The sequence below is a fragment of the Brassica rapa genome, unplaced genomic scaffold, assembly GCF_000309985.2.
Source record: "Brassica rapa cultivar Chiifu-401-42 unplaced genomic scaffold, CAAS_Brap_v3.01 Scaffold0570, whole genome shotgun sequence".
Taxonomy (NCBI): Eukaryota; Viridiplantae; Streptophyta; class Magnoliopsida; order Brassicales; family Brassicaceae; genus Brassica; species Brassica rapa.
In genome coordinates this window covers 12,921-29,229 of record NW_022610510.1, presented here as the reverse complement: position 1 = coordinate 29,229, position 16,309 = coordinate 12,921, and the positions used below count along the sequence as shown (strand labels likewise).

Here is a 16,309-nt window from a genome sequence, read left to right as displayed (position 1 = left end):
CGGCTCCTTGGCTTGACCAGAACCATCCTTAGTTCCTGAAACCACAACCAGATAAGCATTAATCATAACCGAGACTAGAACGGATTGATTCTACCATGCTTGGCTTGGTTCCTAGAACTTAGATAAACCTCAGTCAACATAATCACAAAAACGTATGAACCTACCTACCGTATCCTAAGTCATACAACCAACCACCCCTTGACTTAGAATCAGATAGATAGTCCAGAATAGATAACAGAACACACGAACAGATCCGGATCGTCCCCAAAACCAATCCGTCTATCCGGATAGAATCTAGGTGCGACCGGCCAATGGAGTCCGGCTCAATGGCCCAACGGACTCCCTTACCTGATCCGGCCTTAGGCCTGGATCCAATCGGCCGAGTAAGCCTCAAGCCTAATCCGGAAGGCTTAGCAACCGGTCAGACCTTGCGACTCTACCTTGGCTTAGACAAACCGTGACCTTGTCTTACTAGACAAGCCATAGGCTGATCCATAAGGATCGGTCCTAACCTGTCCCGAAAGACACCGTTTGGAACATGCACCCTTTGGCCAATCGTGCCTCTTGGTCCTCGTACCTTTTGATGTTCGCAACCTTTGGTAACTCGTACCTTTTGGTCCCTGACACCCTTTGGCAACTCACAACCTTTGGACACTCATGACTCTTGACAACTCGTGCCCTTTGGGTCATTCCCAACCGTTCGTCCTAACCGCCCAGTCTTGGTTCGGATCATCCGTCTAACCGACCCGTGTCAAGGTTAGCGGTCTAGTTATGTTCGGCCAAAGCCTAGGGACGTGTCCCTTGGACTCAACCAACACAACCAATCGTGTTTAACCAGAGAGAAGAGAGGAGAAACGAATTGAAATAGATAAGGAGAGCCGGATGGGACTTAGGAACCGACCAGAGCCGCGGTGCGGTCGCATGGACCGTCCGTTCGGTCTGATGGAGCCACGGCCCATCACATACCTTGTGAACCACGTCTGGGTTCTCCATGCTCTTCTCCTTGTCTTGATCTCCCATTCTTGACCGGGGTTAGTTCTCAAACGATCAGAGTCGCCGGAACACAACACCACCACAATCGGCCTTTCTCTTGGCCGGAACTCTCTCTTTCTCTCTTTCTTTCTCTCTACGTTTTCTCTGAGTATTTTACTCTGGAATTGGATAATGAAATCGACCAGAGAGCCCCCATATTTATAGAAAACGAGGGGGTAAGTCTTGCCCCACGAACAGGCACGACTTGCTAGCGAATGGGCACCATCGGCCAAGAGTTGCCCCCTTTCGGCCACTTGCATCCCTTCGCCCTTTCTGATTGGGTTTGGGGTCGGCCACAAGCCCAACCCACGCCCCAGGCCTTCTGGACACAGCCCACAGCCTTGCCCAAGGACCCAACAGCCCATGGCCTCATGGCCGGACCTCCCAGCCCGCCACTGACCCAGACCCGGACCATCGGCCTAAAGCCCGGACAGTCCGTCTAGCTGAGATGAGCTGACACTCAGCTGCCTCAGCTGAGTGAGCTAGTAGTCCAGCTAGTGGAGCTGACTTAGTAGGGACTGAGCTGGAGTGAACTGAACCTAGCTTCCTTGAGCTGGCCGAGCTACTCGTCCACTTCGTCCTAGCTACCGTCTTACTCGTCCTAGCTGTCTCTTAGCTTGTATAAGGTTAAGTCTAAGTTTCCTTATATCCTTAACCTTCTTTCTCGACCATGGAACGCTTGCCTTGATGTCTCAAGACTGGCTTGTACGTTTCCTCGAACCATGGCCGTCCCAACAATCCTATTCAGGATTGGGGGCGTGACAAGTCTCCCCCCCTTGGGATGGATTCGTCCTCGAATCCGAATCGAATGCTTCCTCGGAAACAAACTGGTCCAACCACTCTGGGTACTCTGCTTTCATTCTAGCTTCGGTCTCCCAAGTGATTATATCCTGACCATTACAGTCCCAGACGACCTTGACCATCTGGACCGTCTTCTTCCTTGTTGCTTTTTCCATCCTATCTATGATTCGAACTGGCCTCGTTTCCAAGGTTAGGTTCTTACCAAGATCGTCTGGAATGGCAGGAAGAGCGATGTCTTGGTCCGTCAAACATTTCCGAAGTTGGGAGACGTGGAACACATTATGAAATGCGTCCATCTTGGCCGGCAAGTCCAACTTGTAGGCCACCATCCCAACTCTTTCAATGACCTTGAACGGCCCCAAGTATCTCGGGTCTAACTTCCGTCTCCCGGAAATTCGGACTCGTCCTTTGAAGGTAATCATTTTGAGATACACCAAGTCACCTACTTGAAACTCGAGATCTTTCCTTCTTCGATCTGCATAGTTCTTTTGGCGATCTTGTGCCTGTCTCATCTTGTCCCTCAAGAACTTGATCTTTTCGGTTGTCTCTTCGACAATCTCCGGACCAATCATGCTGCGTTCCCCAACTTGGGTCCAGCATAGGGGTGTCCTGCATGGACGCCCATACAGAGCTTCGTATGGCGACATGCCAATACTACTATGGAAACTATTGTTGTAAGCAAATTCTACCAGAGGTAGATGTTTCTCCCAGGAATCACCCCAGTCTAGAACACATGCTCGCAACATATCTTCCAATGTCTGGATCGTACGTTCAGACTGTCCATCCGTCTGTGGGTGATAGGCTGTACTCATGTTCACCCTTGTTCCTAAGGCCTTTTGGAAAGCCTTCCAGAAGTAAGATGTGAACCTTGAATCCCTATCCGAGACTATGCTTGCCGGCACACCATGTAGTCGGACGATCTCATCAATGTACTTACGTACAATCTGATCTACCCCATCCGACTTCTTGATAGCCAGGAAGTGTGCTGATTTGGTTAGTCGATCAACCACAACCCAAACCGCATCCTTCTTATTCCTCGTGGTAGGGAACCCGGTCACAAAGTCCATTGTGATGTGATCCCATTTCCATTCCGGAATAGGCAAGCTTTGTAATAACCCACTAGGCACCTGATGTTCTGCTTTGATGAGTTGGCAAGTGGAACACTTGGCCACCCATTCCGCTACATCTGCCTTCATACGGATCCAATGATAGAATTTCTTAAGGTTCTGGTACATCTTGGTCGCCCCAGGATGAACCGAGAATCTGGACTTATGAGCTTCCCTCATAATCTCTTCCTTTAGACTCCTATCATTAGGAACACTGATCCGACCGTTTACTAGGATGGTACCATCCTTTGCGATCTGGTACTCCGTCCTATCATTCTGAGCAACCTTATTCAGGTTCTCGTCCTGACCTTGAGCCAACCGGATTCGAGTAAGCAGGTCGGCTTGGTTAACCGCCTCCAACCCCAAAGCTTCGGTTGTCGTAGTCAGCACATTCAGCCGCAGAGCACGGACCATACCGTCCAGGTCGTCCGCCTCCCGTTCGGCCGATACATCAGCCCTCTTCCGGCTCAAAGCGTCTGCTACCAGATTAGCCTTTCCCGGATAGTAGGTGATGTCCAAATCGTAGTCAGCTACGAATTCCATCCACCTCCTCTGCCTTAAGTTTAACTCAGGCTGGGTGAATATATACTTAAGACTCTTATGGTCCGTAAGTATCTGAACTTTGGCGCCATACAAGTATGATCGCCAAATCTTTAAGGCGAATACTACCGCAGCCATTTCGAGATCATGGGTGGGGTAGTTTCCCTCATGTTTCCTCAATTGCCTGGACGCATAGGCAATGACTTTCCCATGCTGGGTCAATACGCAACCTAGTCCAGTGATGGACGCGTCCGTATAGACCACATATGGTTGGTCGGCCTCCGGAAGCACTAGGACGGGTGCGCTAGTCAGCATGTTCTTAAGTGCGGAGAAACATTCCTCACACTCTTCAGCCCATGTGAACTTAACGTCCTTCCCAGTCAACCGCGTCATAGGCTGAGCCAAGCTTGCGAATCCTTTCACAAACTTCCTATAGTAACCTGCCAGCCCTAAGAAGCTTCTGACTTCCGTAGCACTGCGTGGTCGGGGCCAATCCTTGATTGCCCTGATCTTCTCTGGATCCACCGAGATGCCCTGATCGGAAACAATATGGCCGAGGAACCCAATACTCTTCTGCCAAAAGCTACATTTACTGAGTTTAGCATAGAGTTTGTGTTCTCGTAATCGTTCCAGCACGGCTCTCAAGTGTTTCCTATGAGATTCCTCATCCTTGGAATAAATTAGGATATCATCAATGAAGATGATCACGAATTCATCCAAGAAATCTCGGAACACGCTGTTCATCATTTTCATGAAAGCGGCAGGTGCATTGGTCAGACCGAACGGCATCACTACGAACTCGTAATGACCGTACCTGGTCCTAAATGCCGTCTTCCTAATATCATTTGGCTCTATAGGGATCTGATGATACCCTGAAGCCAAATCAATCTTGGAAAACCACTTGGCTCCTTTGAGTTGATCCAACAGTTCGTCTATCCTGGGCAACGGGTACTTGTTCTTCACAGTGACCCTGTTCAACCCTCGATAGTCGATGCACAGACGCATGCTACCATCCTTCTTTCTCACGAAGAGGACTGGTGCACCCCAAGGGGAGCTACTTGGCCGTATGAACCCCTTGTCAAGCAATTCTTCCAATTGCTTCTTTAGCTCGGCCATCTCGGCCGGAGCCATCCGGTACGGACTCTTGGACAGCGGAGCTGTCCCTGGCTCTAGTTCAATCGTAAATGGATCCGACCTATCAGGGGGGACACCCTGAGGTACCTGGAACACATCTGGGAACTTCGACACCAACGAATCCTCTGAAAGGTCTTTCAGACAGACAGAACTGCCCGGCTCTGTAGTTGTAATTGTAGCCAAAAAGGACTGACAACCCTGTTCCAACATCCGAATCGCTCGAACTGCTGAAACCACTACTTTCTCTTGAGCCGGACACAGACATTGGTACTGGATCGGTCGAAGCCCAGTCTCCAATTGCACACGACCTTTATGGCAATCGAGAGTGGCCCGATACTTTCCCAACCAGTCCATACCTAGGATCACTTCGTGATTCTTTAGGTGGACACAGACTAAATCCACAGGGAATACCTTTCCCTGTATTGACACTGGGATATTTGACATGAGACCTAGTGAGTTCATGGCTTGCCCTCCGGCCGCCCTCACTATCCCAAAATTATCTCCAGCGTCCAGACAGAACAGACCCTTTCCGACCAGTCCCGGACTCACAAAACTATGTGTAGCCCCTGTGTCGAAAAGTACGTGGGTTTCCACACCACCAATCATGAGGGTTCCTAACAGAGACCCTCATCAGAATCCCCTAGACATTCTAGGTTCCATACCAAGCATTTTCTACTTGAATGTAAAAAGAAAAATTTAGGAATTACCAGAGATCGAATCAAACGATCCAGAAGCGCCGTCGTCCCGGGATAGCTCATACACCCTTGGTGTTGTGGTCGGCCTACTCTGGGTCGACTTGCCTGTGTCTCCACGGCCCTTCCCTTGTCCTCCTTGTAGCTTAGGACAATCTGACTTGTAGTGTCCAGTCTTGCCACATAGGAAGCAAGTCACGGAGCCGCTGCCACTGGACTGGTCTGAGAATCGGTTTGGTCGAGTGCAGTTTTGGATCGTGTGATCCATGCTGCCACATCGCACACAAGCCCCCATGGCCTTCCAGCACTCACCGGGATGATTCTTTCCACACTTGGGACATGTAGGTCGGCCACCAGAGGTCTTACCTCCGTCCACCTGGTCCCACTTCCTCTTTTTATCATTTGTTTTGCCCGACGGGCCAGACTGTGACTTAGCCTTAAGCTTAGCTTCTTCAGCCAAGTTAGACTCTAGCAAAGCCACCCGTTCCACCAGTTCTCCGACGGTGTTGAAAGTGCGGATCGAGCAATGGGTCTTCAGTTCGGGCCTTAGGCCTCGGATGAACCTACGGACCTGGACTGCCTCGTCCTCCAGCTCTCTTCCAACAAACCGTCTGAGCCGGTTGAACTCTTCTTCGTACTCCCGTACGGTCCTGCGGCCTTGGGCCAAATCTAGAAACTGAGCTTCCAGACGATCCCAAGCCTCAGCAGGGAAGTATTTGCGGTTGAATTCAACTTCAAAATCCGCAAAACTTTCCAGACTCCCATTGGTGCGCTTGTCCACCGCAAGCCACCAGTTATGCGCGTCCCCTTCCAGGAAGTGAACCGCAATGTCGCGTCTGTAATCCACTGGACAGCGAGTTGATTGAAAGTTTCGGACCAACCTACTCCTCCACTCGTCTGCCACAATAGGGTCGGTGCTACCGGAGAAATGCTTCGTACCCAACCGGGATAAATGTTGAAGCAGACTCAGATAGTCCACCTTCTTTCCAGACTTTTCCGGTGGATCGATCTCGATCACCTCGACCGTTTCCACAACTGGACCATTGGTGTTGGGGGTGGTCGTAGCCACAGGCGTAGCCTGGCCAACCGAGGAGTTCACTAGTGGCGTGAACAGTTGCGCCATGGCCGCAACCTGAGTCCCCATTACCTTCATGGCCTCTAACAAGTCCTCTTTGGACAGTGTTGCGGGCACATTAGCCGTTCCATCGGCCATTCTCTCATGCTGGTCACCATCGCGGTTAGCGTTCGAGGATTCCACTTCCTCGTCACTCTCCCGATGTTTCTGACCATCCTGTTGCGTCCCCGTAAGATTAGCCTGATCAGTTGGCAACACGTCTCTAGTGTCAGCTGCGGCCGGATCGGTTTGCAATCCGGATAGATTGGTCCCGTCCATGGCCGCTTGACTAGACTGACCGGCTGTTTTCTTACTCTTTCGGGACTTTCCCGATCTGCTTTTTCCAGCCTAAGGATTCAGACAATGTTAGTACGAAACACACTAACATAAACAAAACAAAATAATCCCTAGACTAAGCAATCAAACCTCACCGTGAGACCTAATCAGCTGGCTGCGTGTGTGTGTGTGGACTGCCTAACCCAACTATCCTAGAATCAAGCATGCTCTGATACCAACTTGTAAGACCCGAACCCTGGCCTCTCGACCTGATGGAGTCCGCAGGCTTACTTATTAATTTCTTTGCTCGTTTGATCCATTTTGATGTTTATTAGTTACTAAGTCATATTCGAATATGAGGTTCATAAACAAAGGAACAGATTGCACAGCGGAATAACAATGTATAAACTTTGTATTACTTAGAAACATGAGATTCAATACACAACTTCTTAACAGTCTCATAGACAATCACTAGTTCATCTCTAGCATCATCTAACCACACGTTACACAGCCTCTCACTGACCGAGCCTTCACGGCTCCTTGGCTTGACCAGAACCATCCTTAGTTCCTGAAACCACAACCAGATAAGCATTAATCATAACCGAGACTAGAACGGATTGATTCTACCATGCTGGGCTTGGTTCCTAGAACTTAGATAAACCTCAGTCAACATAATCACAAAAACGTATGAACCTACCTACCGTATCCTAAGTCATACAACCAACCACCCCTTGACTTAGAATCAGATAGATAGTCCAGAATAGATAACAGAACACACGAACAGATCCGGATCGTCCCCAAAACCAATCCGTCTATCCGGATAGAATCTAGGTGCGACCGGCCAATGGAGTCCGGCTCAATGGCCCAACGGACTCCCTTACCTGATCCGGCCTTAGGCCTGGATCCAATCGGCCGAGTAAGCCTCAAGCCTAATCCGGAAGGCTTAGCAACCGGTCAGACCTTGCGACTCTACCTTGGCTTAGACAAACCGTGACCTTGTCTTACTAGACAAGCCATAGGCTGATCCATAAGGATCGGTCCTAACCTGTCCCGAAAGACACCGTTTGGAACATGCACCCTTTGGCCAATCGTGCCTCTTGGTCCTCGTACCTTTTGATGTTCGCAACCTTTGGTAACTCGTACCTTTTGGTCCCTGACACCCTTTGGAAACTCACAACCTTTGGACACTCATGACTCTTGACAACTCGTGCCCTTTGGGTCATTCCCAACCGTTCGTCCTAACCGCCCAGTCTTGGTGCGATCGGATCATCCGTCTAACCGACCCGTGTCAAGGTTAGCGGTCTAGTTATTGATGAACTCCTAGGATGCGTCTCTGGATGGATCGGGATAGATCCTTGCATAAACGAGTCAAGGACTCAAGCTTATCAAGGTTTGTGGATCGATTGGTGACACAAGAGGCTGCGGAAAAGGCTCCTTGATACTCCTAGGCTATAGATCGGATATGACACACCAAACTAAGGCCCTTAACACTGGATACTACACACCAGCAGACTGGATATTACACACCAGACACTTCAACAACTCGCAAAGCAAGAGAGAAGACACCAAAAAGGTTTTAAACAAAAGATAACTTAGATTAGAATGAGGGTTTGTGATACACTTAAATAGAGAGATCCTTGTACATGCACAAGGTCTCGAAAACATAAGAAAACATAAAGGAGAAGGCTCCACACGGTTTCAAAGTAATAACATAACACTTAGAGTAAAACATAATATAAGATAGATGATGAAGTCGGTCCAAGGTGCCTTAGGCCGAGTTGCATCCAAGATACATCAACTAGGAATGTGTAAGTGAACTTGATACCTCATTAAAAACCTTGATTAGAAAACCCATTGGGACAAAACTAATCAAGGGAAAAAGAGTATACCAAGCCACTTGCCTAGATGATGATCAGCTTGATGATAAGATCACCTGAATGGTGATGAGTGTGTCTTGGTGGCTCAAGCTTCTACCAAGACAGTCTTCTTGCTCCTTAGAGATCTTCAGTATGTTTCCAACAGCTTCCTTGAGTCTTCTTGTCATTGCACGAGTTATGGGACCTGTGGGAATGGCTAGGACATCTTCTTCTTCAGCTAGTGTATCTTCAGTCTCTCCTTCTCCATCTTTATCAACTAGCTGGTCCATGATCATATCATCCCCTCCCACTTGAAAAGGATTTGTCCTCAAATCTGGCTCATCTGCAATAAAAGGGATCAAGTCAGTAACATTGAAGCTATTACTCACATCATACTTACCTCGCAAATCCAGCTTGTAGGCATTGTTGCTGATCTTCCTTATGACCTCAAAAGGTCCATCAATCCGCGGCATTAGCTTGGACTTCCTTTCATTTGGAAACCTCTCTTTCCTTAGGTGAATCCAGACCTGATCACCCACTTCAAAGACCATCTCACGCCTTCCTTTGTTGGCATGCTTAACATATTGTTTGGTTTTCGCCTCAATGTTGAGCCTAGCCTGCTCGTGGAGTTGCTTCACCATCTCTGCCTTCTTTTTGCCATCAAAGCTGACCCTTTCACACTCAGGTAAAGGGATTAAATCCAAAGGAGAGTTGGGATTGAACCCATAAACAATTTCAAAAGGAGAAAACTTAGAAGTAGAATGCACAGCATGATTGTATGCAAATTCACAATGAGGCAAATAGTCTTCCCATGATTTCAAGTTTTTCTTTATGAATGCACGCAAGAGTGTTCCAAGAGTCCTATTAACTACTTCAGTTGTCCATCAGTTTGTGGATGACAAGTAGTAGAAAACAAGAGTTTAGTACCTAGCTTAGACCAAAGAGTCTTCCAAAAATAACTAAGAAACTTAGTATCTCTATCAGAAACAATAGTCTTAGGCATGCCATGTATGCGCACAATCTCTTTAAAGAACAAGTTAGCAATATGCAATGCATCATCAGTTTTGTGACAAGCTATGAAATGTGCCATCTTTGAGAACCTATCCACAACTACAAAGATAGAATCCTTTCCAGTCCTAGTTCTAGGCAAGCCAACAATGAAATCCATAGATATGTCATTCCAAGGATGATAAGGTATAGGGAGAGGAGTATACAAACCGTGAGACTGAACCTTAGACTTAGCTTGCTTGCAAGTTGCACATCTCTCACATAGTTTCTCCACATCTCTTTTCATCCGAGGCCAAAAGAAGTGATCCTGCAAAGTTTTAAGAGTCTTTGCAACACCAAAGTGACCCATGAGACTTCCTCCATGAGATTCCCTAACAAACAAGTCTCTCAAAGAACAGTTAGGCACACACAATCGATTATCATAGAAAAGAAAACCATCATGTCTAAAGTAGTGTCCTACAGCCAATTTCTCACAAGAGTTGTAAGCCTCTCTAAAATCAGGATCATTCTCATACATTCCTTTAATCTGCTCAAATCCTAATAGCTTAGCATCAAGAGTGTTCAAGAGAACATACCTTCTGGATAGTGCATCAGCAACTATGTTTTCCTTACCTTGTTTATACTTGATGACATAAGGAAATGTCTCAATGAACTCAACCCACCTTGCGTGTCTCTTGCTGAGCTTGTTCTGTCCTTTGAGGTATTTGAGAGACTCATGATCTGTGTGTATGACGAATTCTTTAGGCCAGAGATAGTGCTGCCAAGTCTGCAAGGCTCTCACCAAGGCATACAGCTCTTTATCATAAGTTGCATAGTTGAGGGTAGCTCCTCCAAGCTTCTCACTGAAGTATGCAATGGGTCTCTTCTCCTGCATCAATACAGCACCAATACCAATTCCTGAGGCATCACATTCTATTTCAAAAGTTTTATGAAAGTCAGGAAGTATAAGAAGAGGGGCATGAGTAAGCTTCTCTTTAAGGCATTGGAAAGCAAGTTCTTGTGCTTCTCCCCACTTGAATCCGACTTCTTTCTTGATTACTTCAGTCAAGGGAGATGCAATGGTGCTGAAGTCTTTCACAAAGCGCCTATAGAAGCCAGCAAGTCCATGGAAGCTTCTTACTTCACTCACGGTCTTAGGGATTGGCCATTCTTGTATAGCCCTTACTTTCTCCGGATCAACTTTAACCCCATCTGCACCCACAATAAAACCTAAAAAGACCAAGTTATCTGTGCAGAATGTACATTTCTTAAGATTAGCATAAAGTTTTTCTTTTCTCAACACATCAAGAACAGTCTTAAGATGGTCTATATGCTCTTCTAGACTCTGACTGTAGATTAGGATATCATCAAAGTAAACTACCACAAACAAACCTATAAAGGACCTAAGCACATGGTTCATCAATCTCATGAAAGTACTAGGTGCATTAGTCAATCCAAAGGGCATAACTAACCACTCATATAACCCATGCTTAGTCTTAAAGGCAGTTTTCCACTCATCTCCTTCTTTCATCCTAATCTGATGATATCCACTCTTTAGATCTATCTTAGAAAAGATGCATGAACCATGTAATTCATCAAGCATATCATCTAATCTAGGAATAGGATGGCGATACTTCACTGTTATATTGTTGATTGCTCTACAATCAACACACATGCGCCAGCTCCCATCTTTCTTGGGCACAAGCAGTACTGGAACAGCACAAGGGCTCATGCTCTCTCGGATATGCCCTTTCTCCATCAGTTCCTCCACTTGCCTTTGTAGTTCTTTGGTCTCAACCGGATTGGTTCTGTATGCTGGCCTGTTGGGAGTGTAGAACCAGGCACAAAGTCAATTTGGTGTTCAATCCCTCGCACTGGTGGTAGTCCTTTGGGACTATCTTCTGGAAAAACATCTTGATATTCCTGCAAAAGAGACACAAGTTCACTCGGATACTCCGGTGCAATATCAGTAGTAGTCAAGAGTGATTCCTTATAGATAAACAAAAGAATAGGAAGGTTAGAGCAGAGAGATCTTTTAACATCACCAGACTTGGCATAGAAGTTTAGTTGCTTTGTTGATTCAGCGGGTAGATCAATCTCTTTCTTCTTTTGTAGTTGGAGCTGATCAACCTGAACTTCCTTAGGAGTCATAGGCACAAGAACTGTCTTTCTCCCTTTAAACTCAAAGGTGTGCTTGTTGGCATACCCATCATGTATCACACGTCTATCTGATTGCCACGGCCTTCCAAGGAGAATGTGTCCAGCTTCCATAGGCAACACATCACATAGAATCTCATCTTCATATTTACCAATGGCTAAGGGAACAATAACCTGAGTAGAAACTCTCATCTCGCCCTCTTCATTGAGCCATTGGAGCCTATATGGTTTAGGATGCTTCTGGACCTTCAAACCCAACTTTTTAACCATAGTCTCACTCGCAACGTTGACACAACTGCCTCCATCCACAATAAGACTACAGACCTTTCCTTGCACTAGACATCTAGTATAGAAGAGATTCTCTCTTTGCTCCATCTCTTCGGTCTTGCTTTGAAGACTCAAGGTTCTTCTAGCAACTAGCAACCTTCCAGCGACCGGGTTGGCAACATACTCTTCTTCTGAACTGTGATCTTCTTCGGCCTCTGTCTCCTCATCAGTAGACTCATATTCTCCATTGTCATGTAGGATCATCACACGTTTGTTGGTGCACTCACTAGCGTAGTGTCCTCTTCCTTGGCACTTAAAACATTTAACATCTCTTGATCTTGTAGTAGAGGCTTCAGCTTTTCCTTTATCCTTGCTGAAAGAACTAGTAGGTTTGTCCTCATCCTTTTGATATGACTTGCTCTCTTTCTGGTGACTTGGCTTATCTTCCTTAGCACCTTGATACTTAGTTCCATAGTTGCCCCGAGAGTGACCCTTTCTCTTTACTTGTTGTTCCACTAGAATGGCTTTGTGTAGCATCTCCTCCATCTCCAAGTAGTGCTGCATCTCCACACTGTCTTGTATCTCACGGTTGAGTCCCCAAGAAACCGTGCCATAGTAGCTTCTCTATCCTCAGATATGCAAGCTCTTAACATCAACAACTCCATCTCCTGATAGTATTCTTCGACTGTCCGTGAGCCTTGCGTGAGTTTTCTTAGCTTCTGATGGAGATCCCGGTGGTAATGGCTAGGCACAAATCTCTTGCGCATGAGAGCCTTCATTTCTGCCCAAGTCTCAACAGGAAATTCCCCATTGCGCCTTCTATTGGTGACTAGTTGATCCCACCAACTCAAAGCATAATCATAGAACTCAGTAACAGCAATTTGAATCTTCTTAGCTTCTGAATAACGCCGACAATTGAAGACTAGATCAATCTTCTTCTCCCATTCTAGATAAGCATCAGGATCGGCTTTGCCATGGAAAGGAGGTATCTTGATCTTAACTCCAGCAAGCTCATCTCTTTGATACCTACGCCCTTCATGGTCACGTCTAGATCTTCTACTGCTGTGTCTAGAGGAAGAGCTATGTCTAGAAGCCGAGCTGTGCCGTGCCCTATCTCTTTCATAAAAGTTATCAGTTTCTTGTGAACCAGCATGCTCTTGTCGTTCACGTCCATTCCTCCTAGGTGCTTGCTGATGATCAGTCGTTTGGTCTTGTCTACCAGGGGCTCTCTGATCGTATCTCTCATCCAGCAACTTTACCAAGTCTTCCATTACTTGTTTGGTGATAGCTTCTTGTAAGAGTTTGTTTCTTCTCATATACGTTGCATCATCTTCTTCAGTTCCCATTGTTTTCTGTTACACACAAAAGACTGAAACAAGTAAGTAGTTCCACGGGCAATTTGATTTATGATTCGAGATTCAATGAAAGAAACAATCGGAAACAATCAAACAAATCTCAAGCAACGCGGCAAACCAATACCGTGATCAACAAGTAAGGAATTCAAATCGATTTTATTGACACAATCAACTCAGATTTATCAGAAAAGGATTCGAGATTCAACAAGTGATGATTTGAGATTAAATAAAACTTGATCTACGGTTCTAGTAACAGATCGAATCACACGAACACAAGGAACTTTCGGATCAAGCAATCTAGTAACGTAATCGACAAGAATGTGAAAAGTTTTGTTCAAAACTTGATCAGAATCCTCAGATCTATAATATTGAACCACGAAACAATAGATCTATCAATGATCTATCAATGATACTAATCAGATCGAGTGAGAATCAACACGCAAATTCCAAATGATCAATGATATAAAACGATAACGAGTAGATCTTATGAACAAACAAAAGAGAAATCGAAACTCCCCTTCCAGAGTGCTCTGATACCACTTGATGAACTCCTAGGATGCGTCTCTGGATGGATCGGGATAGATCCTTGCATAAACGAGTCAAGGACTCAAGCTTATCAAGGTTTGTGGATCGATTGGTGACACAAGAGGCTGCGGAAAAGGCTCCTTGATACTCCTAGGCTATAGATCGGATATGACACACCAAACTAAGGCCCTTAACACTGGATACTACACACCAGCAGACTGGATATTACACACCAGACACTTCAACAACTCGCAAAGCAAGAGAGAAGACACCAAAAAGGTTTTAAACAAAAGATAACTTAGATTAGAATGAGGGTTTGTGATACACTTAAATAGAGAGATCCTTGTACATGCACAAGGTCTCGAAAACATAAGAAAACATAAAGGAGAAGGCTCCACACGGTTTCAAAGTAATAACATAACACTTAGAGTAAAACATAATATAAGATAGATGATGAAGTCGGTCCAAGGTGCCTTAGGCCGAGTTGCATCCAAGATACATCAACTAGGAATGTGTAAGTGAACTTGATACCTCATTAAAAACCTTGATTAGAAAACCCATTGGGACAAAACTAATCAAGGGAAAAAGAGTATACCAAGCCACTTGCCTAGATGATGATCAGCTTGATGATAGGATCACCTGAATGGTGATGAGTGTGTCTTGGTGGCTCAAGCTTCTACCAAGACAGTCTTCTTGCTCCTTAGAGATCTTCAGTATGTTTCCAACAGCTTCCTTGAGTTTTCTTGTCATTGCACGAGTTATGGGACCTGTGGGAATGGCTAGGACATCTTCTTCTTCAGCTAGTGTATCCTCAGTCTCTCCTTCTCCATCTTTATCAACTAGCTGGTCCATGATCATATCAGTTATGTTCGGCCAAAGCCTAGGGACGTGTCCCTTGGACTCAACCAACACAACCATTCGTGTTTAACCAGAGAGAAGAGAGGAGAAACGAATTGAAATAGATAAGGAGAGCCGGATGGGACTTAGGAACCGACCAGAGCCGCGGTGCGGTCGCATGGACCGTCCGTTCGGTCTGATGGAGCCACGGCCCATCACATACCTTGTGAACCACGTCTGGGTTCTCCATGCTCTTCTCCTTGTCTTGATCTCCCATTCTTGACCGGGGTTAGTTCTCAAACGATCAGAGTCGCCGGAACACAACACCACCACAATCGGCCTTTCTCTTGGCCGGAACTCTCTCTTTCTCTCTTTCTTTCTCTCTACGTTTTCTCTGAGTATTTTACTCTGGAATTGGATAATAAAATCGACCAGAGAGCCCCCATATTTATAGAAAACGAGGGGGTAAGTCTTGCCCCACGAACAGGCACGACTTGCTAGCGAATGGGCACCATCGGCCAAGAGTTGCCCCCTTTCGGCCACTTGCATCCCTTCGCCCTTTGTGATTGGGTTTGGGGTCGGCCACAAGCCCAACCCACGCCCTAGGCCTTCTGGACACAGCCCACAGCCTTGCCCAAGGTCCCAACAGCCCATGGCCTCATGGCCGGACCTCCCAGCCCGCCACTGACCCAGACCCGGACCATCGGCCTAAAGCCCGGACAGTCCGTCTAGCTGAGATGAGCTGACACTCAGCTGCCTCAGCTGAGTGAGCTAGTTGTCCAGCTAGTGGAGTTGACTTAGTAGGGACTGAGCTGGAGTAAACTGAACCTAGCTTCCTTGAGCTGGCCAAGCTACTCGTCCACTTCGTCCTAGCTACCGTCTTACTCGTCCTAGCTAACACTTAGCTCGTATAAGGTTAAGTCTAAGTTTCCTTATATCCTTAACCTTCTTTCTCGACCATGGAACGCTTGCCTTGATGTCTCAAGACTGGCTTGTACGTTTCCTCGAACCATGGCCGTCCCAACAATCCTATTCAGGATTGGGGGCGTGACATTATCTTCCACACATCATCAGACTGAACTAAGGTGATGAAGAAAAATCATCCAAAGAGTTTTCTGAATTTTCTCTGATTTTTCTCAGATTTTTCTTTCAATCTTTCTCACTGATTTTCTCTGAATATTGTCTCTGCTTTCTTGTTGTTATGGACGACCAAGCAGGTGGGGAAAGGGTAAATAGGTTCTGACCTTACTTGACCTGTGGGTTTCACTCAGGACAAAGCTAAGTTGTGCAAGGACAGGTGGTGACAAGCTTCATCACTCTAAGCAGCCAAGCAGCTCTCATTTCCTTCACATTAAGAAAGCTGCAAGCAGCTGGTGACAATCATGTGACTGAATTAATTAGCAAGCACAACAATCAGCTTGTGACTTGCATGTGCCCATTACTACATAAGCAAGCAAGCAGGAAGGTGCATGACATGTGACTTGATAAGTAAACAAGCATGCTGGCTTAGGAGGTTATGGCTTTAGACGGGTCAAGATTATTAAGGAAGCTGATTGATAATTCTGAATAATATTTCGACCAAATATTCTTTGTCCTTTGGCTCTTGTAAAATCTCGTTCAGCTTAATAAA

At 46.2% G+C, this 16,309-nt stretch overlaps 1 pseudogene; it reads right to left on the bottom strand.

The window, feature by feature from the left end:
* Positions 1–11,353: 11,353 nt before the first annotated feature.
* Positions 11,354–13,666, bottom strand: LOC117130581 (annotated as a pseudogene).
* Between the last annotated feature and the right edge of the window lie 2,643 nt (positions 13,667–16,309).